Raw genomic sequence first — 20,100 nt, 5'->3', positions numbered from 1 at the left:
GTCCACAGCACCATTCTTCTGCACTACGGCACAATTATCAACGTGAGATAAGTTATTCATCTCTTTGCAGCTCCTCGACACAAACACATCCTTAAACCTGACAAATGGAATAGATGATTCAGAAGAGAAAAACAGAGGAAAACATGTAGTAAGCTGTCTTCAAGTCAGGAAAAGGCTCTTTGCAAAGTATAACACAATAGCTAAGCAGCATACAAAAGGTATTGTAGAAGCCATGCCTTCAGACAGCAGTCACATGAACACAAATACAAGAAACTAACAACGCGCACAAGCATTAGCAACATCAGAAGACATCCCTGATGGCTCACACTTTTCTGTGGAGTCCAACAACTGCTGGCTACAAAGCAGTCATTTAAAATAGTCTGGGTTATTCCAACCGAAGTTTAAATTTAAAGGATTAATAGCCTGGACTTTTCCAACCAAAGAAAGTTTAAAAAAGGAATTCTCACTTTCCTGATAACATTTTCCTTCCACTTGTTGCATACATCACCTACAAAGAAGTCACAGTATCCAGGCTTCCATCTTTAAGGCCTGAGAGGTTACACAAGGAAGATTAAAATTAAAAAAATAAATCACCATTTTAACTAAACTGCAAGGTTTTTGCAGCACTAGTAAGATCTCTCCTTTAATTAATTCTACAGGAGGCCTTTTCACGCAATTAAACAGGAGAATGACTCATAAACAGGAAGGACAGCCTGAATTGCAGCCTCTGGTTTAACTTACCAATCCATTTCAACAAGCCAGTTTAACCTAACTTATTTTTATCTTCCAAATTTACAGCAACAGCCAAAGTAGTCACGAGGGAGTGTGCCACGAACAATGCTTCCAAACTTCTCATCAGTTCCAGAGGAAGCAGTGACATTTTGAGAGTTGACAGCAAAGTCCAAGAACAAAGAGTCCCACGGCCGCTCCATTACCCAAGCAGCCCATCCTGGATTGTCAAAGCAACAAAATTAATAAGCAATATGCCATCTCTGTTACCTTATCTAGATGAATTGAATAGTGGCTCAGATCAGAACAAAGCTTTTAAAAAAAACAAACCAACCAACCCAACAGAATACTTAGAAGAAAAGTAGCTAATACCACAGAAAGATCATTAAAGACATCAACGCATTGAGAAGAAAATAACCCACAACAACCAGAGCATTTTAGCACACAAGCAAAGACCCTTATAATAAAGTCACTTGAAGTCTGAAAAGACACATGGAAAGTTATATTTTCTTTCATTTGTTCTTTATCATTTTTGCTGTTGTCCTGATCTATTCTTGAGACAAAATCCACGTTCCCTTTACAAAGCAAGTAAAGCTAAGAATTTGTGTTCTTTTGGAACTGCTGAATAAAAGCTGCTGAGTACAAACTGGTCATTTTCTAGCTTTCAAAAAATATAAATATTTTTGAATGTTAACATCTACCCACACAATAGTTATTAATATTGAAACTGTCATTGTTCACCTATGTTGTTGTAAGGAACAACTATTTATCACGATCTTTTGAATTTGATTGTTTCTGTTGTTTACAACACAGTACTTTGTCAATTTGGTATGTTACTTGCGAACACTTGAGTTCGCCAGACAAGTCTTAAAAAGAAAAAAAATAAATCACTCAACTGCCATGTAAACGACTTTTTAGTTGCTCTAGGAGAGCTCAAAAAATGCCTACCTCTTCAAGCCCTAAGTCAGCTAAAACGCACACCACAAGTACTGTGCAGGTGTTCCATGTAAGGAGGGGGAGGCTGAGACTTGCTTCCCAGCACGTTACACATTACTCTTTCTTCTATACCTCCTCTGTGAAGAAGGACAACATTTTGCTCTTTCGTAGTAGTTCCACAAAACATCCAGAACACCTGACTGTGGCACAAAATTCAGGCTTGATTTTGTACAACAGGCTGAAATACAAACCATCTCAAACAGAGATGATTGCTTCACTGGACTCATGAGCACAAACAGATATTTTCAAAATTTCATTAACATGATGTTCACTTGTAAAGAGAGGGCTTCTACTGAGCCTCTCAGAGAACAGCCTACACCCTGAAACATGAGATTTACTCATCATTAGGTCTGATCATAACTGCCAGAATTAGGAATGGTCATAAAATAATGTTTACACAGCATGTCACAAGTTCAGAGTGCCATGTAAGCTAATCAAACTCGCTATTTCTTTTAAATTGGCTGATAATTTCCAAGGTCTTTCCTTTGTTTTTTTTTTTTTTGTTTTGTTTTGTTTTTTGTTTGTTTGTTTGTTTGTTGTTTTGTTTTGTTTGTTTTTTCTTCTTTTCTACAAACCACTTTTTTTTTTTTTTTAGCCTTGCTGTGCTGTGATTACCAGATGCAACAGATACAAACACTGAAGGAACTCACCACTTTCATTTGTTTGTACAGTTCCAAATGTCAAATAGTACCTAAAGAACTTCCATTCCAAACTGATAACAAAAGGAAGGGGGAAAAAAAGAACAAGCAAAAAACACGTGACTCACAAGACAAGCAGGAGCCAGTAGTTAAAAGTTGTATTTAATTCTCATTTTTGCAGGAAAGCAGGCATTTATATTACACAATCATTGTAGTAAAACATGGAAGAGTTACTGATTCACATACAACTGCTACAAACAACTGAAGAGGATTAAGTCAGTATGAATAACGTTTACTCTAAAAACAAAGCACAGAGAATGTAAAATGCTACTGAACAGTGGGAGTGTTCCAAAGAAGCTGGTTTACTAATAAGTGGGTAATTAAAACCACCCCCCTCAGCATGAATTTCAATTCATTCTCATTGCAATACCTCCCCTGAACCTGACTCCTTTTGCCTCAAAAGACAGCTCTTAAATTTGAGTTGGAGACCAACACTGCCTGCAACAATTTATCAAAAATAATTAGCTTGCAGGTCCCTGAAGACCTTCAGTGCATACTAAACAGACAGGATTCCTGCTTCTCTACCAGAAGTTTCCTTTCAAAACAGAAGGGAAGTTAGAAGTTTTAATTGAAAAACCTTCCAGCTTGTTCACCATTTTAACTGAAGTAATTGCTATAAATGACTTGAAGAGGAAATTCTGAGAAGGCCTTTAGAACCAGGCTAACAGCACTATTGTTCCATCAGCTGATCAACCAGAAGTTTGTAACAAACAACAAATTTTAAAACAACCAGACCTCAACCTTCAAAGCTTGTCCTGACAGGGTTTGGTAAACAGGGAAGCATTCTGAAAAATGATACTTGGAATGCCTGGATCATATGTTAAACCTAACTGCCTGCTTTTAAACAGTAGTTAAAAAGCATGATTTTAAAAACACATACTTAAACAGAATAGTGAAGGGATGAGAGTAGCCAGGCTTTGTTAAAACAATAAACAAACCAAAAGGAATCAGGAACCTCCCAGAGCAGCATGGATTTCAGTTACTACAGCTATTCCACATGCTTTGTTTCTTCAGCAGGCTTGCAGCCGAAGTGCAATCATAGCACAGAAGTCCCAGATTAACACAAGGTGCACCCCATTGTAGTTCTAAACATTTGTGTAATTGACGAATGGTGCTTTCTGAGAAGAATTACAAAAAAAAAAAAAACAAAAAAAACCCACTGATTTTGCAAGATTTTTTTTCGTGGTGGGATGGCTCTGTATAGCAAGAATGTTGTCACTTATGGCTATTTTAGTGACATAGAGGTTGGGATGAATAATTGTCAATAAACCCTGCAGCTTCTGGAATGCTGAATTCAACTCGCCTTACCACTGTATTACCCATCACTGAAGCAAACACCCTTTACTGCACTGTCTCAAAATACAGAGCAACCAGAGTGCCACTATTTGTGTGAAGCAAAGGAAAGATTGATTCCTTTCCTTCTGCTACACTTGCAATACTCCTCAGTTTAACTGGGTATCTTCCATTTCTTACATTGCAAAACAGGAAAAAAATATATTTAATTGTCAAAACAATCCTCTTCCCTTAACTCCTGTCATCTTCCTCCCAACCACCTCTCAGGTGAAGATTTTTTCTACGTTCCCATTAATTCCTCTTTTTTAATCATATAGGTAACATTGTACAAAATAGCGTAGGTAAAGGCACACAATCAAGTGACACAGATTTTTTGTTTTTCTACATGTAGCCTTTATGCTTCCTAAGATCCTGTTTTCTTTTTTCAAGAAGAGTATGCCGAGTAATAGCTTCCATGTAGAAACCTGCAAAGGATGTCTAGTCCTTTATCTGTGTGAATTCAAGTCTTTAGATTTTTCAAATGTCAATGGTTGGTGCTCAAGAAGTGCTGCTAACCAGATGAGGTGACATTTCTCATCTAAATAAGGCATCAGTCTCTAGCTCACAACAAGTTAAAGCTTGGGCCAGAGCCAAGAGCTACCTTCTCAATGGTAACCTGCTCTTGTTATTCTGCCAGCCTTACTGCAAATTATTCCAAGTCTGCCTGCGTAACATTTCTGTAACATGTTGCTGATGTACATAACAAGCCATTTGCACCTGCCAGAAGTTGTGCCAGACCACACATACACACCTTCTTTCAAACTACGTTAAAGAGGAACCCCCTGGGAAAAATAAATAAATAAATCTTGCACAAAACATTTATCTAACAATTCCAGCACAGAGCACTGTACTATTGGTATTGCTCCTGGACACACAAACTTCCAGCAAAAGATTTAGGAATCTTGATATTTCAATCACAAAAGCTAGTTCCCCCTTTACCTGGTACCACACAACGAGTTGTTATCATGCAGTAACAGGAAAGTTATTTCCAAAAACACTCTAACCAGACAGCCGTTTTATGTCAGAAGGACTATTTTAACAACCTAGTAGGGCTTCACCTTCTTCCCAGTTACGTATTTCCACAAATAAAAAAAAACATTAGAAATCAGTTAGGGCTTTGAAATCTAATACCATTGCAGCTTTTACCGTACCGGTAATGAAGAAAATGAAACCGATGCAAGATAATGTCATCAGAAGTACTTCTTGAGAAAAACAAGTGACCGAAGTAAGTGATGGGAACTGCACCCAATATCTACGTACAGAGAGGAAAGTAACAAGAGTAAATATTTGTGGTTTTCCTTCTCAGTTATGGTGAGTCTGTAAGACTTCAGATTGCTTTACTGTAATATAGCCTACACTGAAGTAACCTTGAAGGTCACACCAATTTCAGCTGGTGCTGAATGTTTATATAATAACCTTTCAAAACAGAAACACATTATATATTTATTCTGTATGATAATAGCTGCATATTCATTACCAAGTGCAGTCCAAGGCATTAACTTCAAAGTACAAATTCTCCCGTGGCTTATCTCTCATGTACTTTGAGCCAGATTTCTTTTTTGGCCTAGCAGACAGTATTACTTGGTATGCTCCAGCAGTCAACTATTCTCCAACTTACTGGGGAGCAAAACCCGCAAAACCACACAGTTTTATCTGTCAGATGATTCAGTGAATCTACTGGGGAAAAGAATTTTGCATGATGCATGGACTTTGCAAGTTCTACAAAGGATTGTCTGCTTAAAAGGTATTGTACAGCTGCAGCAGTCTGCTGCATAGCTATTTTGAGACACTGGGGATGCATGTTTGAGTCTAAATGCAGATGAACACTTTCCTTTTCGTGCAGTTTTACACTTCATGTTATTTGAAAGCAACAACTCCACAAGTTCTTCCACAGCGATGAAATATTTTTTCCAGGTATCCAGCGTGTAAGCTATATGATTTCTCAGCTGGAGTAAAAAAGGTAATTATCTTTCATATTATTAAATAGTACAAAACAGGAAAGGTCAATTTCCTGTTTTTAAGTATCATAAAGACACCCCTTTACCACAGTGGTTAGTTAGGAGATACAGACACTAGATGATGGTGAAGTCGGATATCACACTTCACCATCATCAGAGGTGATCACTATCATCACCTGCAAGACCTCTGAATTAAATATAAATAATTTAGGTCAATATTTTTAATATACTTGCTCATTGAATCTTAGCATCTGCAGTGCTTAATTGAACAAGATAGACAAAGGTTTCCACCCAGATTGCTGGTCAATCACTGGCAGAGGTTTTTAAAAACAATCCTGTTCATTTCTGTCATCTGCTTTAACATGACCAAGTAGTATTATATAGCAATATGTGTCCTAAGATGCTCTTATATTAAATCTTGACATATCACTGAATGCAATTGCTGGATTCATACATTCACCTGTTCATTGGAACATTAGATATTAGAATTCTTAACAGCATACAATAATATTACAAGTCTCCAGAATATTTTTGTTTTAAACTAAAATAATTTGGATGCAACACTGACAAAACCCAGAAAACATACAAACAACTTCCCACCCATCTCCATTAACATTAATGCTGCACAAAAGTGACAGATGAGCATGGCACTCAAGATTCTGGTTTTCAAAACAAAGTATGTTGACAGCACCTGCATTTCCAAACCTTCCTCAACCCAACCCATCAAGCTGTCTGCTTTGACAGAACCTTTTCTAGGACAGGAAGGTAAAGCTATAAGCAGCTGCAGAGAAAAAGAAACGTGCCTTACTGATAAAGTCTGTCTCTATTTATGTTAGTGGAAACCATAAATTCATATCCACATTAGGTATTAACAGATGAAAGAAAGCCATGGTCTATGGGTCTACTGGTGAAGCTTAGAAACTGCCAGTGATGCACACACTTTTCCGAAGAACACCAGGCTACTTGTACAACCAGGAAGGCTCCTATTAGCTTCATGGACTCCAAATAGAGATATAGAAAATAGAGATATTTACAGTTGATAGAGCACCAATCCTGGTACCCTCGTAAAACTAAAGGGGTAAAAAAAATAAAAATAAGTTTTGGAACACACATTTCTGTCTTGTAGTATCCGAGAGTTGCCTAACAATTCTGTGGAGCTATACAACGTGAGTAGAGCATAAACACAGAACTTAGCAGTGGCATTTCTCTTACAAGCAGGATCATTAAAAGATAGCACTGCTGAAACAGTTACAGTGATTAAAGCAGCTCCGCTACAGCCGAGGTTGCCTTGTCCCTTTTGATTATTTGAATAATTTTTTACTTGGCCATTTTCAGTATAATAAAAACCACAGTGAAAACAGTACCTACTATGTGGGGAGGGAGGGGCAGAAGATTTTTCAGTCATACTTGACCAAAAATTAAAAATAAGAGAGCTATTCTTAGGTAAAAGACATACATCCGTGTGGAGAAAATTAAATATTCCCACTTCTGAGGAAAAAATAAGCACATCGGTTTGCTCTTCATAAAATGGCACAGACTCCACAATGGCTTTTGAGGACAAAAACCGACACCAGGGCATTCCCAACCACCAAAACACATTAAATTGCGGCTGTGCCAATGCCGCACTCCCGGCACGAAACCTTACCCATCCTCGCCCTGTCATCCGACAGCTAAAATAACGCCAAAAACTAGTGAAAGCGAGCGGAGTTTCTGTTGTGTTCTGTCACGGCCGGGGCCACCTCGCTCTTCCCTGAGGCGCCACAGACAAAAGGGCGACAACCGGCGGGGGCAGGGCGGCGCGGAGAAGGGGGCTCCGGCCTTCCCTCTGCTGCTGCTGCGCCTGGTGCTGGTTGAACCGTGCGGGGATTTGCTTTTCTGTTCTTTCCAGGCACACACGGCCCCTGGAAAAACAGCAGCAGGCGCAGGCCGCGCACAAAAGCCGCCTGTCGCTCCCCCGCCGTAGCCTGAGGCAATGCTGCTTCGCCCCCACCCGGCCGGGCCCAACCGCCAGGCCCTCCCCGCCCCCCTTTGCCTCCGCCGGCCTCAGCAGCTCCCTCCCCGGGGCGCTCAGAAATCGAGCCCGGCAGAAGCCCGAGGCCTACCGAGCCGAGCAGCAGCAGCAGGGACCCCAGCGCCAAGCACAGCGCCCGCCCCTCCGCCTCGACCCCTCTCTGGGACGGGGGCGCAGCCCTCTCGCCCTCACCCCATTGTTCCCCGCACCCCCGGCTCCGTTGCCCTCAGGGGAAGCAGCGCACTCACCACACGGGCCGGGCTCCCCCCGCAGCGGCCACCGGCCCCCTCAGCTGCGGCACACGGGGGTGGCCGCAGCGCCCTGCGCCTCCAGCACCCACTGACTCCGGGGCGCCGCCACCGCCTCCCGTCGCCCCGCCGCCACCGCCGCTGCAGCAGCGGCCATCTTGTGCGTCGGCTGCCTCCCCGCTCCGCTCCGCTCCGCCTCGCCTGCCTGCCCGCACCGCCTCGCCGCTGCCGCCCGCCCCTTCCTGCGCCCGGCCCCCCCCGGCAGGTGGGGAGGAACCGGCAGAAAGAGCCGAGTCACGGGCTGGAGCCCGGGGACAGCCCTGCGGGGCGAGGGGCCGGCGCTGCCGGGCGGGGGTGCTGTCACCCGCCGCGGGGCGGGCATCGCGAGTTCCTGTCAGGAGCAGCAGGCGCTCCCCTCTCCCCTTCGTGCCTTTTGGGTTGTTGTAGCTTTTTTTTCCTTCGTTCCTCCACCTTGTTTCCTCCTTCCTAGCGTTCACCGCGGCTGCAGCGAGGTTGTGGGGACGCGGTTGTAGCTCTCGGTTACGTTACGTGTGTCCCGAGGAGCCGGGTGCGGGCCCGCAGCCCCCCGCAGCCTCCCCCAGCCCGCCATTTTACCTCAGCGCCCGCAGCCGAGGGAGCCCTGCCTCAGCGGGGCGCGCTGCTCTGCACTGCTCTGCCCCCCGGGACTGCCTCACGCCACCAAACCTTAGAGTTTGGGATTGGTTTCTTACTTTGAAGGGTGGTGTGTGTGCGTGTGCATGTGTGTGTGGGGGGAAATAAATGCTGCTCTCCATCCTGCGTGTCCGTGCAGTTCAGAGGTTTCTTTACTCACCAGGCCCCCTGGAAGACACAGAGCTTGGCTTGCTGCTGAAGAAGGTCCTTCCTTAGCTTGCTTTGTTGTAGGATACATTTGACTCATCATCATCCTCAACAAATATAAAGGTAAGAGGTGATGGGGACCCAGCAAGCCCTACTGCATCACATACTATCTGGAACTATGTTTCTACGTTTCGTCTACTTAAGAAGTTTTGAAATGAAGTTTTGAAGGATTTTTCCATATATTCATGACAACTTGCTGCACTAAGTTAGCACATACTGATTGCTATTGAGTTCTCAAAGCATTTTGAAACTGACATCAGGATATTTCAAGGTAGTATCAATTTGATTCACATTTTAAGAAAACATGAACTGATATATAAGATGCTAAGGAATTTTGCCAACAAAATGACAAAACAAAATTTTGTTTTGATAAAAAAAAAAACGAGGTTCAATTGTCCCATCCTGTTCCCCAGATATGTTATTATGTCTGTGCCTAGCAGGAGGCCTAAGTGTCTGTAGTGGGCTCTCTGGCACCAGCACCCAGGTGAAGTAACATCAGTCAGAGGCAAAGCTTGGCACATTATTTGTTTTGTATGGCTTCTCTTGCACCTTGTTACTTAAGAAAATTCAGTGCTATAAAAAACACTAATAGCTAACTCTGCGCTTGCCCTTTCTATAAGGTGTTACGTAATCGCATCCTGATTTTTTTTCCCCTCTCATTCCCCTTTTATAAAAGGCTTTGATGTGCTAACCCAAAGTGAAGGCCTGTGCAGGATACTGTGTGTGGAATCACTGCATTTCTAAAGGCTTTACCCTACTGTAGGGAGCATGCGCTGCATTATCAGTTCAACATCCCAGCTGCAGAGGACTGCATGACCTTGAGACACCATTGAAACGATGCAATGTCAGGTCGGAAATAACCAGGCCCAGAGCCAGGGTCTTGAGACAGCAACCTGCAAAAGGAAGCTGGATCATGACATGCAGACACAAACCCGGAAACAATTAGCAGAGCTAGATTCCTAGACAAAGAGTAAAATTTACATGGTAGAAATTAATATTCAGCTCACATTTCTGGCTTTTGTATTGATTGCAGACTGCTGTGATTTTCACATTAATTTTACAAGAACTGTGGTGATGGTAGCTAAACATGAATTCTGTCACTTTTAAAAAATAAATTGTCTATGACAGACTTTCACCAACACAGTTAAGCTTAATGTTTTTCAAGGATCGATGCTTGAATAAAATAATATTAAGAACAACTTTAGTTTCTGTAAACAAGGTTTTCTTGCCATAGTCACAGGCATTTGAGGTTTTATGAACAGAGAAGTTTAAGATCTTTCCAAAGACCACCTTTAAATTAGCCAGACTCAATTCTAAATGAAATTGCAACCTAGGTTCTAAGTTGTGTGTTCTAAATTACCCATTAGCGATGTTCCTTGGCCTGTTTTCCTCTGTTGGCTAGAGAATTGAGACAGCTTTGTGAATTGGACCCTTCCCTCAGCAATAATGAGTTAGTGTGAATTACAAAAAGAAGTGCAACTTTGACAGTTTAACATGGAAGCATGAATCTTAAGCATTATGGCTGTTCTCTTGTTATATCAAAGAGCTTAACAAATGACTTAAACAAATCTAAAGGGATGTTTGCAAGCATCAGAATCTTTAGTACCATTGTTACAAAATTAAATATCTTCATAAATGATTTAATCAAGAGTACCAAAGTTTACCAGATTCAGAAGCTGGAGATGACCACAGGTTAGTATGTTATTACATTTTTACCATTATGTTGGCATACAAATACTTCCTACAATGCCCAAATGAAACATTGAGATCACTTACTCATAATGACCATATAAATTATGTAAGAGTCTTTCATATAACCAATTGGCAAATCGCAGCATGGTTTATTAAAAAAAAATCAGAATCATATTCATATCTAATTAGTCCTTGTGAATGAATCAAGAAGTGATATCACTGCATATTGTCCTAGATCAGTTTAAATATCTGCCTCATCCTTTTACTCTAATTTAAAACTTTACATAACACAGAAAACTTTGAACCAGCATTTGTCATCTTTTGCAGGCTGCTTTCCTAAATGTTACACTAGAAATGTGAACCTTACTAAAGTTATTAGTATCCTGTTCAGACACAGAAGCCAGCCCAAGGAACTAAAATGGTAGGTGTTCACTGCAACCTTTGTTTAAAGTTACAGAAACTATAAATGGTCAAGGCCTCGGGACATCCTTTTACTTCCTAGTGTGTATCAAGTGGCTGTACACTGCACATCATATCATCCTGGTGTTTTCTTCAGTCGAGTTTTTAATACTCCAGTCAGGAGACCTTACCACTTCTATAGTCAGTTCCTATATATGGTTCCTATTTATTGAAAGGTTTTCATTTTCAGGTAGCTTATGTTTGCCCTAGCATTTAATTCTATGACCACTTAGTATATTCTATCCAGTATTTACTTGCTAACAGCAATTTTCGGTATTACAGCACAGTTTACCACAGTACTGCATTGTTTAGAGAAGTGTGATCTGGAATGACCTATGTGCCTTATTAAGGAACATTGCAAAGATGCATGCATACTCTAAATTTCAAAACCCATTTTAGACCTTCATCTGATTAACACTTTTCTAGCTGATTATTCTTAATTCTGAGTTTAAAACATTCAGAAATTTGTAGATGAGCTTGTTCCCTCTTTTTTTTTTTTTCAAGAACTGATCTCATTAAATAGCTAGATTATTTTAATGTCTACCCTCTGCAGTAATCCCGCATTTCTTCCTTCATGATACACTGCTTTCACATATGAAACACAAAACATTTGCTTTTAGGATTACTGTTTTCATATCTCATTGCAGCTTGTTATTAATTCTGCTGTCATTTATCTCTAATTATTCAAATTGTTCTTTATTGTCCTGAAAAATCCACAGGAATTAGTTTAGATTCTAGAACAGCATGTGTCAATTTTCCATGACATTTTTTTTCCTCACCAAAGAGGTGCTAATGTAGGCACAATTCTAGGATGTTATATTTGTGGACAACCTAGTAACCTTCAGATTATACATTCGAAATGTATCCCTCCATTAGCCTGTATTACTGAAAGGAAAAAGGTAAAATATCAGCGCAGCTGTCAGGTGGTAACATTTTGATTATTCAATTTTTGTATTACTGTTTCCATATAAACTTCAATGCAGTAATACAATAGCTGTCTTCGTAAAAAGAAAGACTTTTAATGCGTTGGCAGTGTTTCAGTTTGCTATTTCAGTTATCTACATGACCACTAAAGCTGATAATAATGGAAAATTTCTCATTTTGAAACCTGTGATATCAAAATGAAAGGCAAGATTTAAATATTTTCCCAAATGGCTGCAATCATTAAAAAACGTCATTGCTGTAGAAATAAAAAAAAAAACACACATCCAAAATTATTGCATTTGTGATGTAAAACAAAATAAAAAAGAAAATCTTTAGCACTTTTTAGCTCAGTATCTAAACCATAACATATGAAGTTTAGATTTCATTTATACAACAGAAGCCTTAATGATGTAATGGGATGTGAAAGGCACAACTGTAAGATTAAAAGTAATTCCATGAATGTACTTTTACTTTCAATCATTCAATTTACACAAGCAAGATAATAGTATGTAACTCACCAACTGTTATCAGATTTCTTTAAAAATTTGTAAAACTTAGTAACTACAAAGTAACTACAGTTACTTGATAGTATGCAGAATAGATTTGCAGAGTATCAATGCAGTTCACGTTTGCATTTTCAGACTACTAGGAATGAAAAAATAACATTTCCAGTATGAAAGAAAAGAAGGAACAATGAGGAAGGTAAGAAAATTCCCTCTGATTTCACATTAGAGGTTCCACTTAACTGTACCATCTCATTAGCCTCCCTGTCCCACTGACAGGGATCACTTCATAGTGAGTGGCACAGATGCTCATGGTACTCCTTTTTGCTTATGTGCCATTGCCTTGTTTGCTTTGATCCCACAGCTTCGAGTGTCATTCAGCAACGTTTCTTTCTAGGCATAACGGAAAAAAAAAACACCTTGAAGCATTATGAAATATAAGAAGTAACAACATGACAAGAACACAGATCCACTCTGAGGCTGAGGGGATATCAGAGATTTAATGTTCACTGGGCAGAGAAAGTCAAAGGCACTACAATGTATTTGTTGTTCTGGTGCCCTCTGCTGAAATAACCATCTGTTTGGCTTCTGAATCCCCCAGGGAGAGCCAGGAGTCCTGTGTGCCAAGTGCCATATGCTGCCACCTCTTTATCTTGCATTTTAGTTCCTTGATTTAGTTCCTTTTCTCTCTGTCTCAACAAAAAACAGAAGCACAAGCCTTTCCTTCCCTTCCTCCACAGTACTTCTATTGAGATTTATCTTTTCTTCCTTCATAAAGTTGTTGCATTGTAGCTTGCAATAGCCTTTCGCTGGGTTTAGGAAAACAACATGAGTTGTGATGATGAAAATTAAGAAAATAACATTTTATAAGAATTCCATCTCGTGTATAAAACCAAGAACCACCTAAAGTAGCCACATTATTTTTGTTCCTTTCTGGCAGCTTCCTCATGTTCTGTAAAACTGGGGGGAAAATGAAAGACGAGTAGGATGATACAGTCAGCACGGTTTTTCTACAGCAAGTCAATGTGTTTGTTTAGCTGCATGTAAAACCACAGCCTTACTCTCACTTTGAAGGGGAAGCTATAGAGGTTAAGCAACTGCTCAGGTTCACATCACAAGCAGTGGCAAGATGTGGAATAAAACCCAGATCTCACGGTCTGGTCTTCTGTTCCAACCACTAGACCTCACTACATCCTCCACACCTATGCAAATTACAGTAATTGCATTATGACTAAACTGCTGTCTGAGTAATTTTTCCAATCAAATTTCCAAGTTAGAGTACAAGTAAAAAGTTGGACTGTCTTAATTCTCCATGGTTGCATGACATTTCTGCAGTAAAATAAAACATGCTGCCTATTCCAGGAGTTATCCTTGCTTTGTGTCCTATGTAAAGACTGAAGTTTTGTACTGGTTTGCTTTGAGAACATCTGATAGAGGATTTCCCCAGTGCATCTTCCAGCAAACATGACTATCAGTTGTTGTAGGAAAATAAAAGTAAATGAGGAAAAAAGCTTTAGTTAATTTTAACACATGAATGAATACATAAGTTTGGGTTATTATTATCTTTTAACTACTGTGGATATCTAGTAGCTTCTACTTTTTCAGATCTCAATTCTAGCACTTTTTAAAAAGTATGTTTTTTCAGGTAATTGCAGGGGGAAATAATATATCATCCCTCACTGTTTCTTGAAAAGAGTCCTATAAATTTAGTAAGATACAGCTGCACGACATGCTTGATAAACAGCTTACAAAAATATTTTTTTCAGAAGGAACATATCAATTTTTTTTAGGTAGGTTGAGATTGTTTTTGTGAGATTGTAGCTGTATGGTTATTTCCATAATTCTTTTACCAGATTCTACATATCGCATTCTACTTTCACAAGCAAATGCTATCACACACAAAACCCTACCTCTTTGCTACAAATTTCCTCCCCTGCTTTTAAATTTATTTTCAATAGAATATTTTTGTTTTATTCTTTCTCTCATTACTGGTAAAACACTGTTACATAACATCCTAGGAGTTCAATTTGAGCAGGAAACACACAAGCATGATTTGTTTTTATTGTTAGTAATCTGATGTGTCTAGTGATGCTTTCTACTCTTCTTTAATTCCAGCAGGTGAAGGAGGAGACATTTACAGACGAAGAAAAAAGAAATTTCACCAAAGCAAATCCGTGAGTTAATTGAACAATAGTAACTAAATAGTGGAATTAGCTCACATCACTAGACAGGAAGAAATAGTAATTGTGGTTTGGCTAGTAAACTACTGATATAATTGCTACAAAACAAAAAAAAAAAACAAAACAAAACAAAAAACCACAACCAAATAAGAAAAAAAAAACCACAAACAAACACAAAATAACAACAGTGCAAGAATTGGAAAATACTCTGCAAATGTGATTATAGATGTGGCTTGTATATACATTTTTAAGGCATTCAAATAATTTTAGTATGAGTGACTTCAGTTTATTGGAGATAAATGAAAACTAATTTCATATTCATTGAGGTACCTAGAAGGCTACAATATGGGTAAAAGTTTTAGCATGTTAACAAAGCCAAAGTATTTTGAGAAGCGTTCTTTCTGGCCTGTTAGGTATGTTTCTCATTCTCATACATAAGGCCACAGTATCTCAAGTCTAGTTATCTCCAGTACTTCTGGTGTTCCAGTGGGTCTGCTTGGAAATTAGGAGTAAGAAAGAGAGACTCGTCTTGCTGTCGTTGCAGTTTTTATAACTTGGCTGTAGTTGAACTTCATTTCAGCAGTTTGATATGGAAATGTTGTTTATGCTGCAGTTTATCACTGTTTCGCCTAAGCGGCAGCTTTTCTTATCAGCATTTCCATTAGCACAAATGCTTTGCAATAAAAAAAAAGGAGTGTCCTCTTTTTCATACACAAGAAGAGCCCCTTTCCTTAGATTTTCTTCCACAGGAAATGCACATGCGTATATATGCTTATTTGTATATTAAAGAGACAAGATAAAACTGTTTCTACTCCACATAGGTGAGTCAAACATTGAAAAGCAGATGAGAGTGTACATAGACCTATTCACTGATTTATCAGATCTAATAGCCACAACCCACAAGTGTCAGGAGGCAATTAACTTGCTTTGTATTGTACTTTTCAAGCTCACAAATCTAAAGGAGAATCACTGGAATGCAACATAAAAATTTTTAAAATCTGACCCTCCATCTACCTTTACATTTACCTGCTAAAAGAAAAAAGAAACAACAAACCCAAAAAAACAACAACAAAACCAGAAACCATTGAGAAATAAACTGTAATTTTAAACGATATTATTAGCAAATACTGAGCTGCAGCGTAGCATGGTAAATTATTGCTTCTCAAGTTTTTGGAAGCCTTGTCACAGGAATCTGCTACTTCCTGAGACTATAAGTGCTGGGTTGCTCTGCATTTTTCATTTTTCCTCTGCAACCTGAAGGAAATATGGACTCTGTTAATCTTGTATCCTATAGCCATTGCCACTCAGCTGTCTGTTCAGGGATTAGATCTTGTTAACAACCAACTGATAGATATTTTCCTCAGAAAACAGTTAAACGTACTCCAATTTTCCTATTCTTCTGAATTTTTCATATGAAGGGATTGCTTTGGAGGTCAGGGATTCTCAAACTAGATACATACGCTGATGAGCAGAGACACACTGACAATACAGAAGCTTTTTTGCCCCATGTCATTTTGTACCCTGTTAAGACTGACACTTTGTCTTAGTCCTTACACCTTTGTAGGGCATCACTAATGGAACCTACCAATTGTGGTTTACCACAGATAGGCCTGAAGTTATATCAGCTTTTCTGCTGTTAAGATTCAGAAGCACATTTTTACAGCAACTTTTAGGCATGTCTTGCATTTTTGAATGAGATCAACAGATGGGGATTTATGGAAATAAGACCCTTGGCTTTACAGGCAGAAGAGTATATAGATGTAGCAACAGTTACAGATATTTAGATCAGAGAATGTGTGTAATACACACAATGTTCATGTGGGTATGGGTGTATGTTTATATAATATGAATAGTTGTGGATATTCTTTGTGTGCATATATATCAACAGCAAAGCACTTGGTGATGTGGTGATAACATTTCCTATCACATATCTTTGCGCTTACTTTGTTTCTTAAACAAGATAGCGATCTTCTAACTCAGCAGCATGTAATGTAAGCATGAAATGTCATGACGATAAGACTTAAGTAAAACATATTATTGTCAAGTGGATCTATATTACATGCACAGTGAAGTGACAGCTTACGTGACACAGCATTATCTCCATGGGTCTTCTGAAAATGGATATAATCCTTATCAGTTTTTGCAGGAAAGTGACCTGTTTTTCCAGCCCCATTTCATACAAAAATTCGATTGCTAGATACTTAATGTGTTAAAATAGCCTTTTTTTTAAAAAAAAAACAACAACAACAACAACAAAAAAAAAAAAACAAAAAAAAAAAAAACAAAAAAAAAAACACTCTTCTGCTAAATCTGAGCTTGATACTAATTACATTATCAAACCTACGTTTCTCAGAAGGAGGCAGCTTCTTTTTTATGTATTCTATTCCATCTCCCACCCCCAACAAGGAAAAAGGCTTCTCCCTTCATTCTACTGACCAGTCATTTAGTAGAGCCCCCCCCCCGGCTTAGCAAGGCCATTTGGAACCTGACACTTGATTCAGGTGTTACAGACCAGCACCAGGAAGGCCACTAACAGCCCAGTAACTCTAGCACAATGACCTCGTGCTTGCATTCCTGTATAAGGTCATACACTGTTACGAATGGCTGTGAGGCAGTAGAAAATTATTTGAAAAACTTAATGGTTGGACCAGATGATTTTGGAGGTCTTTTCCAATCTTAATGATTCTGTGAAACCTTACTCATATCAGGAACTTTGCAGCTAGAAAAGTCTTTTGCTGAGCCTGGTGAGAGACAGGGACATTGTTTCTCGTGAGCCAGGCATGGGACACGTTGATAGGTAGCAAAAGGAATTTTAGGTTCATGATGTTATGTGGATGTCTTTGGGTACAGATCACAGCTCTAAAAAGTGTGTAGTTAACAAAAGGGTTGCTGTTCTTTTTTAATGTTCTGAATTTCATGAAAATAATTTTACACTTCTAATTAAAAGCAGTGTATATCTATTCTCTATAAAATAGAGTAACGCTGTTTTTTTGAGACAGGTGAAGTTTGTGGATTCAGCCTACAGCTGTAACTGTTCAAAGGCCACATCTTCATCTCAAAAGTGGTAGCAATGTTTTCTGTATTTACTGCCACGTAATTACTGCTGAAAATAAGCTACTTATTAAGTTCCAAATGCTGTCAGATTCATACTGATTTGTTCTGTCAGAAATAACTTGTAGACTCACTTCTGTACTATTGAACTACCAAATATAGGAAACCAACAATTGCATTATAAAACAAATAGTCTGTATTCTGATCCTCTTTATGTAGACAGAATTCAACAGTGTGTTTATTTAGGGCTGTGTCAAGTTTAATTAGAATTAGACAATGTGTTGGACATCTTTAACACATCTTGTATCTAGAAAGTCTCAACAAGTATTTAAACTGTGAAATATTTCCCATAAGCTTCAAATATTAATTAATTACTTGTTGAAGAGGATTTGACTCGATTTTATCTCTGGCAGGTGATGTTTGGCACCAGCCCTATGGTTTTAAGGGTGTCAAATCTCCCTGGAAAAAAGCCACTTCATGAGCTGTTCCTAAGTATTTCCAGTGCTGTTCTAAACGTGTAAGAAGTCACTCCATTTTCTGAGTTCTAAAGCATGTTCCAGCAATAAAATCAATATATTAGGCTAGTGTGCTTATAGGTACTGTAAAGACCCGAGGCAATGTCCCTGTGATGATGCTAGGGTCTTAGCTGTGTGGGAAAAACAGTATGGCGGGATCAGTTCTAAACACTTTAAAGTTTTTGAAATTCTGGTTTAAAACAATATACAAAAACACATACAAAGACAAAAAGTTTCTGGAACCATTCTGTCCATACAAGTTACACACAGGTATATCTGAAAATAGAATATATTTTTCCAGCATACCTGCCCCAAAATTGTTGGTTTTGTTCCAAACTATGTAATTTCCTCCAATTATTTACGTGGATAAGATAGATTACCTCCTGAATAGGAATCCTGCCTCAAGTCTATTTTCAGACATTTCAGGCAGTCCCTCACAGTGTCCTGGATTCTGATTCAGACAAGTCTCTAGCAGTGGCAGGAGCGGGTGCTGGCGATGCCCCTTCTGGGCAAATGCTGGATGACCTTGGCTTTGGCTCTCCATTATCCTTTAGAGAAGGTTAAATGGCATTCCTGTCAAAACAAATACTTATATGTGACCTTTGCAGCATTAAGGTTGTGAAAATTAATGCAAATGGACTTTATAGCTCCAATTTAGAATGCAGCTGGATTCCTTAATCACCATCTGTCCAGCAATATTAGCCTTCAGCTCCCCATAGTGGATAATACAGGAGAGGCCTGGCATTGATTTATTTTTATTTTTATTTTTTTTTTACTTCGGTGGATTTTAAAATAAAAGATTTTCTTCTCAGCTTGTGGATGCACTATGTCTTCAGGGTTTTTCTCATACCTCTCAGGACATTACAGGTGATTACTTGTGATAATCAGTGCTTTAGCCTGAGAGTTTATTATGCAGCAAAAAGTTATTTCCGTTACTAAACAGTTGAGCTGGTGTGTGTATTCACTTTTCTCATAAACAATCTGCTTTCTTCACTTCAAATTCTCATATTGCCCAGGCTGGACATTTCATACGTCTTTGCTTGCTTTTCAAGTATCTATCTGAACTTCTTTCAGTCACACTCAGGTTTTCCAGACTTCTGGTAGCTTTTCACATTCTCCGCAGAACTCTCCCTGATTGAAGGAGGTGCCCAAAACAGAGAACTTTTCTTCACTAAAAGCCTTTTTGAGCTCAGTGGAGTGGAAACATTACTTCACTTTTCTTGTGCTTGACAGTCTTTTTCTTCCAGTAAAGTCGTCACAGTTTTTTTTTTTACAACCCTGAATCACTGTTGACTCATTTTCTTTTGTGAACTGCTCTGAACCAAGACTTCTTTTTGTAAAGTAACTACTTAGCCAGTTTGTCTCCAGCTTACAGTTTTGCAGTCAGTTATTCCCAGCTCTACTTAAGTTTCTTGCCTCATGGAATTACATCCTATTTACTTTAGAACTTTGTTTCAACTTGCCATGATTTGTTCAGTTCTGTCTTCCAAAATACTTGCAGCTCTCACCTGAACAGGATATCCTTCACAAGGATAATAAAAATATTCTCTGTCATATGGCACCAGGTAACATTAGGCAGTTTGAGATTCAGGACATAAATATTAGGAAATCTCACATGCTACAAACTTCTGGTTTTGAATGTGTGACACAACTTCTGGTTTAGAATATGTGTCACTCAGAAGTAACTCAGTTACTTACCTATGTGAAACTTACGTGAAATGGTTACAAAATGACACTCAGAAATAACCTAGTTACTTCTGACTGTAACTGAGTTACTTCTGAGTGTCATTTTCTAACCATTTCACGTAAGTTTCACATAGGCCACATTCCTCTAGCCTTCTTATGAGAAGGGTGGATGATATAGCATGGGAATCCTCGCTGAAGCCAAGATCCCATGATATATTTTTGACATGTTCTTGATGATT

At 39.1% G+C, this 20,100-nt stretch overlaps 2 protein-coding genes across 20 annotated transcripts in view; one reads left to right on the top strand and one right to left on the bottom strand.

Moving 5' to 3' along the window:
- Positions 1–8,218, bottom strand: part of RC3H1 (ring finger and CCCH-type domains 1) — a 62,108-nt gene extending 53,890 nt beyond the window's left edge. For 4 of the 15 annotated variants that reach the window (XM_038182969.2, XM_038182974.2, XM_038182978.2 and 1 more), the window contains exon 1: positions 7,973–8,217. The gene's annotated coding sequence lies outside the window, so the exon portion shown is untranslated. Of the gene's footprint in view, positions 1–7,358; positions 7,705–7,972 lie in introns of those variants that run through there. The other 11 variants (XM_038182970.2, XM_038182972.2, XM_038182975.2 and 8 more) reach the window with 4 other exon arrangements.
- Positions 8,219–8,249: 31 nt separating this feature from the next.
- RABGAP1L (RAB GTPase activating protein 1 like) overlaps positions 8,250–20,100 on the top strand; it is a 257,106-nt gene continuing 245,255 nt past the window's right edge. Inside the window, exons 1-5 of one of the 5 annotated variants that reach the window (XM_072041793.1) lie at positions 8,252–8,409; positions 8,808–8,914; positions 10,871–10,964; positions 12,568–12,628; positions 14,545–14,603. The gene's annotated coding sequence lies outside the window, so the exon portion shown is untranslated. Of the gene's footprint in view, positions 8,915–10,870; positions 10,965–12,567; positions 12,629–14,544; positions 14,604–20,100 lie in introns of all 5 variants that reach the window. The other 4 variants (XM_027463458.3, XM_072041794.1, XM_072041792.1 and 1 more) reach the window with 4 other exon arrangements.

This window comes from Anas platyrhynchos, chromosome 8, assembly GCF_047663525.1.
Source record: "Anas platyrhynchos isolate ZD024472 breed Pekin duck chromosome 8, IASCAAS_PekinDuck_T2T, whole genome shotgun sequence".
Classification (NCBI taxonomy): Eukaryota; Metazoa; Chordata; class Aves; order Anseriformes; family Anatidae; genus Anas; species Anas platyrhynchos.
The sequence above is the reverse complement of the archived record's forward strand: the minus strand, read 5'-3'. Positions and strand labels throughout refer to the sequence as shown.